Genomic DNA, 16,257 nt, shown 5'->3' on the forward strand with positions numbered 1-16,257 from the left:
ATATCCCACTAAAATCTACTCATAAGCTAAATGATACTTTTTAGTCCCATATTTGTTTTGAATATAATTTATCCATCTCCTCAAAACTGAAATATATCTTTCCTGTGAATGATCCTTCAGATAAGCAGAAATCTTAGACATTTCTGCAAGATTCGAAACTTTAAACACCCATTCTTCTACAGTGGGCAAACTATCCTTCTTCCAATATTGTCCCACCAGTAACCGTGCTGCCGTTATCATGTTCAACATCAAGTTAGTTTCTTTAACATCACAATCTACAACAATGCCCAATAAAAACAATTCTGGGGAAAACTTTATCTTTCTCTTAAAAATCTTTTGAATGTTCCACCAAATTTTAATCCAAAAAGCTTTTATATTTCTACAAGTCCACCACATGTGAAAATAGGTAGCTTCTAAACTACCACATCTCCAACATTTAGACTGTAGATTAGGATACATGTTGGACAGCTTCTTGGGATCCAGATGCCATCTATAAAACCCTCTAAAATTTGATATATCTCTTTGGGTGTGAAAAAGGGAAAGGATTGTGTCAGTGGCCATCTGCCTTATCTCCACTCTGTTGCAAGATCCAGTGAAGTGCCTGGTAACCATCCCTTATCAGCTCTGGTTCCCACAACAACTTTGCACATGTGGATTGGCTGGATACGAACTGGACAGTTGGGCTTTGGGGTGGGGTTTTGTGAATGAAAGTTTTAATGTAGCAATTTGTGTGGGAAATCTTTATATATTGTTTTGCTCTCCTGCCATCACTAACTCTCAATAAAAGTTCCTGTTTGAAACAATGTCAGTTTCAAGAGTTCTGCTTTCTTGGGAGAATTAGCTGAGGCAGGTCCTTACAATCAGATTCTGGACCGGTATATGCCCTCACCTTACAGCCGGTCATGATGTGATTTACAGTTTAATGTGGGACCCTGCAGTCACACTGAGGGGAGGATACTATGCCCCATTTATACAGAGAGTCCCAGCAGGCACCATGTGACGTGGGAATCCTATTCAGGATTATCCATTCTTGACATAGTAGTTCAAAGCCTGCATCCTTTTTGTGGGGTCATTTATATGGCTTCCTATGTCTGGGCATTCAATGACCCATTTGGCTTTCCATTGGAAATCTATGTTAAAGTTGTTGAGCAGATGTTGTGCAAGTGTCAGTGGGAGCTTCCTGGATTTGAATCTATAATCTCTGCTGTCTGATTCTTTTGGTATTTTATTTGAGAAGCTGCAAATGTTTCTGTTTTCTTTTCTTTGTACTAATTGATGAGAGCACTTAAGCCTCCATTCCACATAACATTTACATCCATTTCTTCTGTCCATCTATTTTTTTGGTCCCCCTTTGTGTTTTGTATATTAAGCTTTTCTAGAAATGACAGCCAAAGTTCCTTAGAATTTTGGAATTTTCAGAATTTTTTTAAACTGATGTCTCTTAATGTTTTCACTCACTTTTGTTAGCCAATGTAGCTAACAAAATTAAAAATAAACATTTCAAGATGCTCAGGGGATAAAAAAAAAAGGGGGGGGAGAAAAACAAAGGGAATCAAAGACCACAATTTAAAAGACAGTCTGACTTCTGTGTTTTATTTGAAAAACCTTTTAGGGTTGACAGGAGATCACATTTTTTGACCCAAAAGTTAACCATGCTAGAATGGGTGTATCAAGTCTTCCAAAAGTTAAAGCCATGGATACTTGATACAAAGAAGCATTGCTTCACAGAGGCATGTTTACTTTAGGCTGAGTGAGGGAAACCTTTTAAAATACCCCCTTCCTCCTATGACAGAATGATGAGGAAAGAGATTCTAATACTGGCAGTTCATATTTTATAAGGCATTTATATTTGATTTAAGTATAAGGTTATATTAGATCATAAGTAGTACATGTAATGAAAGGCACAAATGAAAGCATGATATTCATGCTTATGGCTCTGTTTAATATTTTAGGCCACCTCATAAAATAATTTGACGTTTATTGACATTTGATGAAAATTCTGTTCTGTTTTGTATGCATATTTGTTATTCAGCATGAATCCTCATGATGAAATGGGGATAAATAAATATATAATTTCCACGTAATAATATGAAATGAAAAGCTGCAAACATGATTCTCTTTAATTCATTAAAAAAAGTAATACATTTGCCTACCTTGTTCTTCCCATGGTATCATTGTTTGCATTGTTCGATCAACAATTCCTTTCCATTCCCAATTTATATATGGGGAATGTGGTTTTGCTTGGGCCAGTGGCCATTGGCCAGTTAGTATCTCATTAGCAAGTATAGCTTAGCAATTGATACCATCAATAAACTATCAAGTTACAGAATGGCTTGGAGCCAAATGAGGCATCTTATAGCCTGGAATACTATCTATTTATATAACCCAGAAAGGAGGGAAGGAGGATGGATAGATGGATGGATGGATGGATGGATGGATGGATGGATGGATGGATGGACTCCTCAGAGTTCCATTAGGATCAGAGTATAGGAGGAGGGAAGGAATAAACCTAATTAAGGAGCCTACTTTGCATCCTGTTGGCCACAAATCAGTGTAAGGGGAAGTCTATCTTTGAAATCCTGTTTCCTATGAGGAGAGTAGAGACAGTAACCTGGTTATCCTTACCACAAGAAGATTTCTCCCATGCAAAATCTGCCCTCAGTTCAAGCATTTTTACAGCACAGAACAATAAGTGCTCAGAATTACTTATATGGTGAAATAAAGGATGTATAAATTTAATCAATCAATAAAATTTCTTTATTATGACAATAGCATTCGGAAAACATGATAATCTCTCGTGTTACATTGATTTTTATCAAGAATGTAACTGAAAAAAAGTAAACTTCCAATGGATAGAGGTTAGAATAATAACTCAGGAACTGCACACTAAAACTTTTTTAAAACTGAGATATGACTCCTAATGTTGAGAGACAAGATATGTATTTTTCCAATGCTGCAATATCAGGGGTTTTTTTTGTCCACAATAAGGGACATGGATAATGCATTTATAGTTCAGTTATCAAACTACAAATACTAGATATGTAGTTCAAAAGAACATCATTATCTGAAAATTGTAGTTTTTGTTACATAATCACATTTATATAGTCCACTAGTTTTTCCCAAAACTAGAGACAAAACATGTAAAGCACATGTTTTACAATGCTATATATTTAAAATGAATGTTTTAATTTAATATTTTGTCCCCTATTACATCTCCAACAAAATGCTGTGCTAGACAATCCTCTTCTGTGTGGATGTAATTGTTGTTGTTGTTAGCTGCGAAGTCGTGTCCGACCCATCGCGACCCTATGGACAACATTCCTCCAGGCCTTCCTGTCCTCTACCATCTTCTGGAGTCCATTTAAGCTCGCGCCTACTGCTTCAGTGACTCCATCCAGCCACCTCATTCTCTGTCGTCCCCTTCTTCTATTGCCCTCAATCTTTCCCAGCATTAGGCTCTTCTCCAGTGAGTCCTTCCTTCTCATTAGGTGGCCAAAGTACTTGAGTTTTAGCTTCAGAATCTGGCCTTCTAAAGAGCAGTCAGGATTGATCTCCTCTAGGACTGACCGGTTTGATCGCCTTGCAGTCCAAGGGACTCGCAGGAGTCTTCTCCAGCACCACAGTTCAAAGGCCTCAATTCTTTGGCGCTCAGCCTTTCTTATGGTCCAACTTTCACTGCCATACATTGCAACTGAGAAGACCATAGCCTTGACTATACGCACTTTTGTTGACAGGGTGATGTCTCTGCTTTTTAGTGTGCTGTCTAGATTTGCCATGGCTTTCCTCCCCAGGAGCAAGCGTCTTTTAATTTCTTGGCTACAGTCCCCGTCTGCAGTGATCTTGGAGCCCAGGAAAATAAAATCTGTCACTACCTCCATTTCTTCCCCATCTATTTGCCAGGAATTGAGAGGGCCAGATGCCATGATCTTGGTTTTCTTAATGTTAAGTTTCAACCCAAGTTTTGCACTCTCCTTCTTCACTCGCAACAAGAGGCTCTTTAGTTCCTCTTCACTTTCTGCCATTAGAGTGGTATCATCTGCGTATCTTAGGTTGTTGATATTTCTTCCGGCAATCTTAATTCCAACTTTTGATTCATCTAACCCTGCCTTTCTCATGATGTGCTCTGCATATAAGTTAAATAGGCAGGGCGACAGTATACAGCCTTGCCGGACTCCTTTCCCAATTTTGAACCAATCAGTGGTTCCGTGTCCAGTTCTCACTGTTGCTTCTTGACCCGCATATAGGTTTCTCAAGAGACAAATAAGATGGTCTGGTACTCCCATCTCTTTAAGAACTTGCCACAGTTTGTTATGATCCACACAATCAAAGGCTTTAGCATAGTCAATGAAGCAGAAGTAGATGTTTTTCTGGAACTCCCTAGCTTTCTCCATGATCCAGCGTATGTTGGCAATTTGATCTCTAGTTCCTCTGCCTCTTCGAAATCCGGCCTGTACTTCTGGTAGTTCTCGATCCACATACTGCTGAAGTCTAGCTTGTAGGATTTTAAGCATGACTTTACTAGCATGAGAAATGAGTGCAATGGTGCGATAGTTTGAACATTCTTTGGCACTGCCTTTCTTTGGAATTGGAATGTAAACTGATCTTTTCCAATCCTGTGGCCACTGTTGAGTTTTCCAAATTTGCTGGCAAATTGAGTGTAGCACTTTTACTGCATTGTCTTTTAAGATTTTGAATAGCTCAGCTGGAATACTGTCACCTCCACTAGCTTTGTTGTTGCTCAGCTTTTCTAAGGCCCACTTCACTTCACATTCTAGGATGTCTGGCTCGAGGTCAGTGACCACCTCATTGTGATTATCAGGGACATTAAGCTCATTCTTGTATAGTTCTTCTGTGTAATTTTGCCACCTCTTCTTAATCTCTTCTGCCTCTGTTAGGTCCCTGCCATTTTGGTCCTTTATCATGCCCATTTTTGCATTAAACGTTCCCTTCATTTCTCCAATTTTCTTGAAAAGATCTCTGGTCCTCCCTATTCTATTGTTTTCTTCTATTTCTTTGCACTGTTCATTTAAGAAGGCATTCTTATCTCTTCTAGCTATTCTCTGGAATTCTGCATTCAATTGGGCGTATCTTTCTTTTTCACCCTTGCCTTTTGCTTCCCTCCTTTCCTCAGCTATTTGCAAAGCTTCCTCAGACAGCCATTTTGCTTTCTTGCATTTCTTTTTCTTTGGGATGGTTTTGGTTGCTACCTCTTGTACAATGTCACGAACCTCTGTCCATAGTTCTTCAGGCACTCTGTCTATCAGATCTAATTCCTTAAATCTATTTGTCACCTCTACTGTATATTCAACAGGGATATGATTTAATTCATACCTGAGTGGCCTAGTGCTTTTCCCTACTTTCTTCAGTTTAAGCCTAAACTTTGCAAGGAGAAGCTCATGGTCTGAGCCACAGTCAGCTCCTGGTCTTGTTTTTACTGACTGTATAGAGCTTCTCCATCTTTGGCTGCAGAGCATATAGTCAATCTGATTTCTGTGTTGACCATCTGGTGATGTCCATGTGTAGAGCCGTCTCTTGGGTTGTTGGAAAAGAGTGTTTGCTATGACCATCGCATTCTCTTGACAGAATTCTATCAGCCTGTGCCCTGCTTCATTTTGCACTCCAAGGCCAAACTTGCCTGTTATTCCGGTTATCTTTTGGCTTCCTACTTTAGCATTCCAATCCCCCATGATGATAAGAACATCATTTTTTGGTGTTAGTTCTATAAGGTGCTGTAGTGCTTCATAGAACTGGTCAATTTCATCCTCTTCAGCACTGGTGGTTGGGGCATAGACTTGGACTACTGTGATATTGAATGGTTTGCCTTGGATTCGAACTGAGATCATTCTGTCATTTTGAGGATTGTATCCCAGTATTGCTTTTCCTACTCTTTTATTGACTATGAAGGCTACTCCATTTCTTCTGAAGGATTCTTGCCCACAGTAGTATACCTGATGGTCATCTGAATTAAATTCACCCATTCCTGTCCATTTTAGTTCGCTGATACCTAAGATGTCAATGTTCAGTCTTGTCATCTCTTGTTTGACCACGTCCAGCTTTCCTTGAGTCATGGATCTTACATTCCAGGTTCCTATGGAGAAAAAATCTTTACAGCATCGGACTTTCCTTTCACCACCAGACACATCCACAGCTGAGCGTCCTTTCGGCTTTGGCCCAGTCGCTTCATTCTTTCTGGCACTACTAGTACTAGCCCTCTGCTCTTCCCCAGTAGCATATTGGACGCCTTCCGACCTGAGGGGCTCATCTTCCAGCGTCATATCGTTTTGCCTTTTGGTACTGTCCATAGGGTTTTCATGGCAAAGATACTGGAGTGGGTTGCCATTTCCTTCTCCAGTGGATCACGTTTTGTCAGAACTCTCTGCTATGACCTGTCCGTCTTGGGTGGCCCTGCACAGCATAGCTCATAGCTTCATTGAATTACGCAAGCCCCTTCGCCACGACAAGGCAGTAATCCATGAAGGGGTGGATGTAATAGAGTCTAACAAATAATAGTTTAGTTAAAATTAAACCAGATTGTTGGGGGCAATAAGCTGACTTTGTAAAATGCCGCTTGGGGGCCCCCGAAAGCCCTATTAAGCAGTCATATACATAGAATGAAGGCTATTGCTAAGCACATTGATTTGTGCTTCTTAGATTGTAAGCCGCCCTGAGTCTTCGAAGAAGGGCGGGATATAAATGGGATTAAAAAAATAATAATTTATCCTGTTAATTAATTAATGATACTGTTTATATTGAAGTTAAAACACTACATTGCTTAGGCAATTACGAACTCTAATTCTTTATTCCATTCATTTCTTATTATCCGTATATCAAAGTGATTTTATAGTAAATATCTATCAAAACTAATAATAGGGGATTTTTTAGTTTTAAAGTATATAACAAGTTTCTAATATTTTAGGTTTCTCAGAAGCTCAAAATGCTGCTGATCCAGACAATGTTGTTTGTACATGTTGCCACTGAGTTACATCTCATAGATTATATTTGTGTCTTAACACAAAATATGGTAAACACTCTCATCATATATCACTTGATCTAAGGTTAATATCCCTGCTCCCATTCAATATTTCTGTATCATCATCTTTCCCTCAAGTTGGGCTTCCCTATAAAGTCAATTTAGCATGAGAAAAGGGTCACATCTTTTGTTATTAGACATTCCATTCCATAATTTTCTAACTGATATAATTATTTCCAGAGATTTTAAAGTTATAGTATAGTTAGATCCTGCACTATATCAATACTAGAGATCCATGGTACATGCTTCCTTGCTTGCTTGCTTATTTATTTATTTATTTATTTATTTATTTATTTATTTATTTATTTATTTATTTATTTATTTATTTATTTAGTTATTTTTTATTTATTTATTTATTTATTTATTTATTTATTTATTATTTATTTATTTATTTATTTATTTATTTATTTATTTATTTATTTATTTAATTGTTGTCCAAATTGGAAAATTAACACCAGTATTTAAATCTTGACAATATGTAAGCATGGTGTTATAGCTCCAGATTTGGTAAAGCAAATCCTTCCCCGTTAATTGGTAATTGCATTTTCTGTAAAGATATTCTCAGAATAGTAAAACCCCATAGAAATTTTCTAAACAAACAATTCATTTTCTGAAACTATTTGTTATATATACTGGAATTTCTCTCAGAATATAGATTCATTTTGAGATCATTCTTCCAGTATTTGAGGAGCTGCCACAGAGAAGAGGGGGTCAAACTACTCTCCAAAGCACCAGGGGGCAGGACAAGAAACAATAGTTGGAAACTGACCAAAGAGAAAAGCAATTTGGAATTAAGGAGAAACTTCCTGACAGTGAGGACAATTAACCAGTGGAACAGCTTGTGGGTGCTCCATCACTGGAGATTTTAAAGAAGAGACTGGATAGTTACTTGCCTGAGATAGTATAGGTTCTCCTCCTTGAGCAGGGGGCTGGACTAGAAGACCTCCATGGTCCCTTCCAGTCTCTACTCTACTGTACCCTACCCTACCCTACCCTACCCTACCCTACCCTACCCTACCCTATCCTATCCTATCCTATCCTATAATAATAATAATAATGTTGGAAGGGATCTTGGAGGTCATCTAGTCCAACCCCCTGCTCAGGCAGGAAACCCTATACCATTTCAGGCAAATGGCTGTTCAGTCTCTTCTTAAAAACTTCCAGTGTTGGAGCATTCACCACTTCTGGAGGCAGGTTGTTCCACTGGTTAATTGTTCTAACTGTCAGGAAGTTTCTCCTTAGTTCTAGGTTGCTTCTCTCCTTGACTAGTTTCCATCCATTGCTTCTTGTCCTGCTTTCAGGTGGTTTGGAGAATAGCTTGACTCCCTCTTCTTTGTGAAAGCCCCTGAGATATTGGAACACTGCTATCATGTCACCCTTCACTCTTCTCTTCGTTAAACTACACATACCCAATTCCAGCAACCGTTCCCTATATGTTTTAGCCTCCAGTCCCCCAATCATCTTTGTTGCTCTTCTCTGTACCCTTTCTAGAGTCTTGACATCTTTTTTACATCGTGGTGACCAAAACTGGATGCAGTATTCCAGGTGTGGCCTTACCAAAGCATTGTAAAGTGGTATTAGTACTTCACTTGATCTTGATTCTATCCCTCTGTTAATGCAGCCTAGCACTGTGTTGGCTTTTTTGGCAGCTGCAGCACACTGCTGGCTCATATTTAAGTGATTGTCTACTAGGACTCCGAGATCCCTCTCATAGTTACTACTATTGAGCAAGGTACCACCTATACTATACCTGTGCATTTGATTTTTCCTGCCTAAATGTAGAACCTTACTTTTTTCACCATTGAATTTCATTTTGTTAAATAGCGCCTAGTGTTCGAGTCTGTCCAGATCCTCCTGTATTTTAAGTCTATCTTCTGGAGTATTGGCTATTCCTGCCAGCTTGGTGTTGTCTGCAAATTTGATGAGTTCCCCATCTATCCCCTCATCCAAATCGTTAATGAAGATATTGAAGAGCACTGGGCCCAGAACATAGCCCTGGGGCACCCCACTACACACTTCCTTCCATGTAGATGCAGTTCCATTGAGGACCACATGCTGAGTACGGCCTGTCAGCCAGCTACGAATCCATCTGGTGGTGATGCTATCTAACCCACATTTTTCTATCTTATCAAGTAGTAGGTTGTGATGTACTTGATCAAATGCCTTACTGAAGGCCAAGTAAATTATATCTACAGCATTCCTCTGGTCCACTATTTTTTTCACTTGGTCAAAGAATGTAATAAGATTTGTCTGGCATGATCTGTTTTTGACAAACCCATGTTGACTTTTAGTGATGACTTTGTTTGCATCAAGGTGTTCGCTGATTTGTTGTTTGATTATCTTTTCCAGAATCTTCCCAGGTATTGAGGTCAGGCTGATAGGTCTGTAGTTTCCTGGATCTATTTTTTTCCCTTTTTTGAAGATGGGAACTACATCAGCTCTCTTCCAGTCCTCTGGTAGTTCCCCAGTGCTCCAGGATCTTTGAAAAATATACTTCAGTGGTTCTGAGATCACGTCTGCCAGTTCCTTGAGAACTTTGGGATGTAATCCATCTGGTCCTGGTGATTTGAACTCGTCTAGGCTGGACAGGTGTTCACTTACCATTTTTTTGCCTATCTTATCTTGTGTTACTAATCTGTTTTTTGCAGTACTGTTTTAATAGGTTGGGCTGTTTTTTCCCTTTGTGTAAAGACAGATGCAAAAAAATGAGTTAAATAGTTCTGCTTTCTCCCTGTTTCTTGTCACCTTCTTGCCACTTTCCCCCACTAATGGACCAATCATTTCCTTAACTTTTTTTCTTGTTTTTTTATATGTTGAAAGAAGCATTTTTTGTTATTTTTGACTTTGGTCGCAAGCCTTAGTTCATTTTGAGCCTTAGCTTTCCTCACTTCATCTTTGCAGGCTCAGGCTATTTGCTGATATTCTGCCTTGTTATGTGCCCCTCTTTCCACTTGTTATACTTGTCCTTTTGTCTTTCAATTTATCAGAGAGTTCTTTATGCAGCCATGCTGGTTTCTTTTGAGAGCTGTTATTTTTCTTCTTTGTTGGTATTGTACTAGACTGGGCCTTTATTATCTCACTTTTCAAAATTTCCCAAGCTTCTTGAGTTGTTTTCCCCTTTAGGGTTCTCATCCATGGAATTCTTTCCATGGTCTCTCTAAGTTTATTGAAATTAGCTCTTTTAAAGTCCAAGACTCAAGTTTGGCTGTGTTCTATTGCTTGTGCTTCCAGAATGTTGAATTCCAATATTGCATGATCACTTCCCCGCAAGGTTCCTGTGCCTTTGACATTTTCTATCATTTCATCTCTGTTTGTGAGAATTAAATCCAATATGGCTAATCCCCTAGTTCCCTTCTCTACTTTTTGGGAGAAAACGTTGTCTGCTAGGTTTGTCAGGAATCTGTTTGATCTTCCACTTGGTGCAGAGTTTGTCTCCCAGTTGATATCAGGGTAATTAAAGTCCCCCATTACTATTGTGATGTGCTTCTTACATACCTTAGATAACTGACTAGCAAAAAGTTCATCTATTTCCTCTGCTTGGTTGGGCGGCCTATAGTATACACCTATGGCAATGTCATTTCCCCCCCTTTTATATTGACCCAAATGCATTCAAGTTTACAGTTTTTGTCATTGTTGTGCTCTATTTCTGTAGAGATAAAGTTATTTCTTATATATAGAGCAACTCCTCTTTTGTTTGGTCTGTTTCTTTTAAATAGTTTAAATCCCTCTAGCTGTGTGTTCCATTTGTAGGTTTCGTCCCACCATGTTTCCGTCATGGCAACAATATCATATCTGCCCTCATTTACCTGAATTTCTAGTTCACCCTGCTTACTGTTCATACTCAGCGCATTGGTGTATAGACATTTGAGTCCTTTATGACTGACCCTGTGTTTACTTGCTGCATAACTTGTGTGGTGCCTGGCTTCCCCTATTTTCTTAGATTGCCGGGGACAGTGATGTTCTGTATAAGTTAACTCACTGTCCCCATTGTTTAGTTTAGTTTATCCTATCCTATCCTATCCTATCCTATCCTATCCTATCCTATCCTATCCTATCCTATCCTATCCTATCCTATCCTATCCTATCCTATCCTATCCTATTCCCAAAGAGTAAGGTTTATAGTGGGAAACCTCACTATATATTGAATTTATATTATATTTTGCTAAGTTATGAGCTGAGTTACGCCCTGTGGTATAAAGATGTTTAATGGAGTGCATATCTGGAATTTAATATTTTTTAAATGGATGTGTAACCACATTTTCACCTATAGCATAAGTTTCTATTTGGATCAGTTAATGGACTAACCAGATATTTTGCTAAAGGGATCTGTCATTTGCATCAATGCTAGGATATGTCCTATCCATGATATTGATAAAATAGAAAGTATGGAAAGGGTACTTCAGAACAAAGATACATCATAAAAACAGTACATACAACAAAAAGCCAAGATTTAAATGAGAACGTGTGAATATTTTGAAACAAATCCACAGGATTTTTTTAATGTTGTATTTTCTTTTGGGAGGTTAAAAAAATTAGAGTGGTATTTCCCAGGAATTTTAGGAACTTTAGCCTTAGAAATTTTAAACTTTGAAACTTTAAAACTTTAAAAACTGTGCTCTTCAGTTCCCAGCATGAAGTCCACTCAGCTGGGTGTTGATATATATATACATCTTAAAGTTGCTAAGGTTGAGATTCCACTATAGAGTAACAGGATGATACATGTCTATCACAGCAGTTTGATTACAATATGGACAATCAATTATAATGCATATTTATCATGCAAGGTGTTCATATTATCAATATATTTGAAATATATGAATGCCACAGAAAATATATTCAGGGTGAGTTTCCACTTTGTCTAAACCATAGCATAATTTTGGCTTGGGGGTTTAGTTAGTTTATTTATTTAGTAGTTAAAAGGGACACAGGCTTAATGATGCTGGAACTGCCAGCCAGAAAAGCTGGCAATTCGAGCCCAGCTCTCTGAGATAGAGTGAAGTCCTGTCACTCGATCCCTAGTTCCTGCCTAGGCAGCAGTTTGAAAGCATGCAATACTGTGTAGACCACCCGGGCATTGTATGCTATACACTAAATAAATAAGTACAATAGTTGGTAACCATGACTTGGTTGTTTATCCTAGTTTATTTGGTGAATCATGATTAACCAAAATGTAACTTACAAACTCATTCTATGCATAGAACTGTGATTCTGAGGAAAAAGGAAAAAATTCAACAGACTCAGCAGTTCCTTTTTGGAATTTACGAACTTACTCATTGAAATTAAGAAGCAACTAAAATAAACTGAGCTAAAACATTCAGCCTCAAGCTATTGCAATTAGCAAGTTCCTAAGACTTCCTTTTATTAAAGTGTAACCCAGGTTACATAGGTAACTGTGAGAGGGGCCAGTTTTGGTCACCACGAAGTAAAAAAGATGTTGAGACTCTAGAAAGAGTGCAGAGAAGAGCAACAAAGATGATTAGGGGACTGGAGGCTAAAACATATAGTGGTGTTCAAGTGGTGCTCCAGTTGTTTTGGGATTGCACCCAAAACATCGTGGTGACCAAAACTGGATGCAGTATTCCACATGTGGCCTTACCAAAGCATTGTAAAATGGTATTAGTACTTCATGTGATCTTGATTCTATCCCTCTGTTAATGCAGCCTAACACTGGGTTGGCTTTTTGGCAACTGCAGCACACTGCTGGCTCATATCTAAGTGATTGTCCACTAGGACTCCGAGATCTCTCTCACACTTACTACTATAGTGTAGGTACCACCTACACTATACCTGTACATTTGGTTTTTCTTGCCTAAATGTAGAACTTTACTTTTTTCACCATTGAATTTCATTTTGTTAGATAGCGCCCAGTCTTCTGGAGTGTTGGCTATTCCTGCCAGCTTCATGTCATCTGCAAATTTGATGAGTTCCCCATCTATCCCCCCGTCCAAATCGTTGATGAAGATGTTGAAGAGCACTGGGCCCAGAACAGAGCCCTGGGGGAGTCCACTACACACTTCCCTCCATGTAGATGCAGTTCCATTGAGGACCACACGCTGAGTACGGCCGGTCAGCCAACTACGAATCCATCTGGTGGTGATGCTGTCTAATCCATATTTTTCTATCTTATCAAGTAATAGGTTGTGATCTACTTGATCAAATGCCTTACTGAAGTCCAAGTAAATTATATCTACAGCATTCCTCTGGTCCACTAATTTTGCCACTTGGTCAAAGAATGCAATAAGATTTGTCTGGCATGATCTGTTTTTGACAAACCCATGTTGGCTTTTGATAATAACTTTGTTTGCCTCTAGGTGTTCGCTGATTTGTTGTTTGATTATCTTTTCCAGAATCTTCCCAGGTATTGAGGTCAGGCTGATAGGTCTGTAGTTTCCTGGATCTATTTTTTCCTCGTTTTTGAAGATGGGAACTACATCAGCTCTTTTCCAGTCCTTTTGGGGGTTTGGTCCAGGGAGACTACATACCTCCCTAGATTTACTGTTCTATTCTCCCAAAACTGAATCTCATATCACCAATATTTGCCTTTTTTGTCCTAGGGAAGTCTGGGATACTATTTTCTGTCACAGAAATGCTGGCTGGTGTCTCCCCCTTTTTTATTTTTTTCCTCTTAGATCATTAAGAATTTAAAAATTTATAAAGAATTAAAGTAAGTAAACTGTTTTTTAAATGTTTACTTGAAAAAGAAATTTAAAATTTAAAAAAAAATAAAAAAAGAATTTTAAAATGGAAAAAGATTTAAAAATTGAAAATGGGATTTAAAATTAGAAATTTAGAAGTTGAAAAGATTTTAAAATTGAAAAAAGAAATTGAAAATTGAAAAAAGAAATTTAAAAATTTGGGGAAAAAAGATTTTTTAAATAAAAAATTTAAGAATTTACAAAAGTTCTTGGCCGTTTATGAAGTGTTATGCACTTTTTTACATTGGAAATCTCAAGCTGATTTCTAGGAGATGCTTAGCTTTTAACCCTCTACACCAGGGATGTCAAACTGCCGGCCTGCGGGCCGGATGCATCACAAGGAAACCACACCCACCCCATTGCCGGTAATGGGGAAAAAGTTCCGATATGTTGCGCAACGTCACGTGACGTCGTGAATTTGACATGTCTGCTCCACACCCTGCCTTGAAAGTTTATCCCTTTCCTCTCTGTCCACAAGTGTTATGTACTTATCCTTTTCCTCCCTGCCTTCTTGCCCTTCAGTTGCCTGGTCAGTGCTGGTGTTTTCTGGTACGATGTGCTGATCTGGGTGCTCAGCCATTGCTCAGGTGCTCTGCCATGCTGCTCTCAGCTGCTGCTCTCATTCACTGCTATAAGCCCTCCAGCCTGTTGTCCTACTTAGCTCTGCACCACTGCTGCTCAGTTGATCTACCATGCCACTCTCAGCCACTGCTCTGGGCACTCTAACCCTCTGACACTCAGCTCTGTACAGCTGCTGCTCAGGGTCCACCATGCTGCTCTCAGCACACTGGTCTGCTACCACCTAGCTCTGTTTCACCTGTGATCGGTGGCCTCCGTTTGAACCTCATTGTCTCCTCTCAGCTCCCAGCCTGGGTCGCTGGGCCCCTTCTCCATCTGCTGGGCTCTCAGCTGGGTCATTGGGCTGCCTCACAACTGGGTTACCTTTCAGCTGTGTTGTATCTCAGTTGGAACACTGGGCCATCTTGTTAAAGGATTTCCTACCCCAAAACTTAAAAAAAATAGAAGTTGATTCCCAAAATTTAGATGATTTTTTAAAAAGAAATTTTAAACTGAAATTTCTATTCTTGGATGTTAGTCTTCTAGAATAATAGAGTAATAGAGTTGAAGGGTCCGATACTATTTTGGACAAATGGCTGTCCAATCTCCTCGCAAAAACCTCTAGTGATAGCACATCCAGAATTTAAGTCAAGCCGTTCAACTGGTTAATTGTTTACACTGTCAGGAGTTCTGGGAGTTCTGAGTTTTCCTTTTGGTCCCTTCTGTAGCTAATGTTGATGTTGCCCTTTTGATATAGTTTGCAATCCACAGATGCATTAAAAATGACACATGAATAAAATTTGAAAAGGAAAAAAAATCCCAGCAGAATAAACTTTACATCTAAATAAATGTTTGAATTCCACATTTTCTCTTCTCTCCAAGTCCAATCTTTTCCTCCATTCACTTTTTTTTCCTGTGGGTGCAATTCTGTGCATATTTAGGCGTATTTTAAGGCTTTTAAATAGATTATTCAGGAGAGTCCCATTTCTGCATGCCTGCCTGCATGCCTGCTTGGAACAACAACAACAACAAAATAGACAAATTGTATAGTCTTACTGCTTAGAATAAGGGTGTTGCTTACTTTTTTCCTGTTTTGATATGTAAAATTACTTTTCAATATCTGAGACATGGAAAAACACCTGTCAAAAACATGGCAGTAAGATTTTTAAACCTCTTTTAATAAATTTAATTGTGCTCACTCAATGAATGAAACTGAACTTTTAACTTTTTAAAGATCACAGAAAAATCAAATAATTGTTTTCATTTTCTCCAATGAAGTGGAAACAGAAGTATTATAACAAAAAGAACAGAAATCTAAAGCTGTACTGTGGAAAGACATACTGAAGGTATGTTTGAATGTAAAGACAGCAATGCATACTGAAATTAGTAACTTTAACAAAATAGCAGAGTAACAAAGTGTGAATGGACTTTGGAAGTTTTTTAGTCTAACTGCCTGGTCCAGTAGGAGCCCTATAACATTTAAGATAAAATTGTTGTTCGGTCTCTTCTTAAAGACCTTTCTACTAGCTCAGGGAAATGATAGACAGAGAATAGGAAAACTGATCTTAAACAAATGTTTGTGCCTGAACAGAACACATTTTGCTCACTGCCACCACACATTTCTGACAGCTTCTCTTTTGAAGACTGCTATTTCAATACACAGAGCCAATCATGGTCTTAATTTTAACATGAGCTTAATTCATGGTTGTTTTTGACTACAGAATGATTTGGTGTTAAGTAAGAGATTGAAAGAAAGAAAGAAAGAAAGAAAGAAAGAAAGAAAGAAAGAAAGAAAGAAAGAAAGAAAGAAAGAAAGAAAGAAAGAAAGAAAGAAAGGAAGGAAGGAAGGAAGGAAGGAAGGAAGGAAGGAAGGAAGGAAGGAAAGAAAGAAAGAAAGAAAGAAAGAAAGAAAGAAAGAAAGAAAGAAAGAAAGAAAGAAAGAAAGAAAGAAAGAAAGAAAGAAAGAAAGAAAGA

This window comes from Vipera berus, assembly GCF_964194415.1.
Source record: "Vipera berus genome assembly, chromosome: Z".
NCBI lineage: Eukaryota > Metazoa > Chordata > Lepidosauria > Squamata > Viperidae > Vipera > Vipera berus.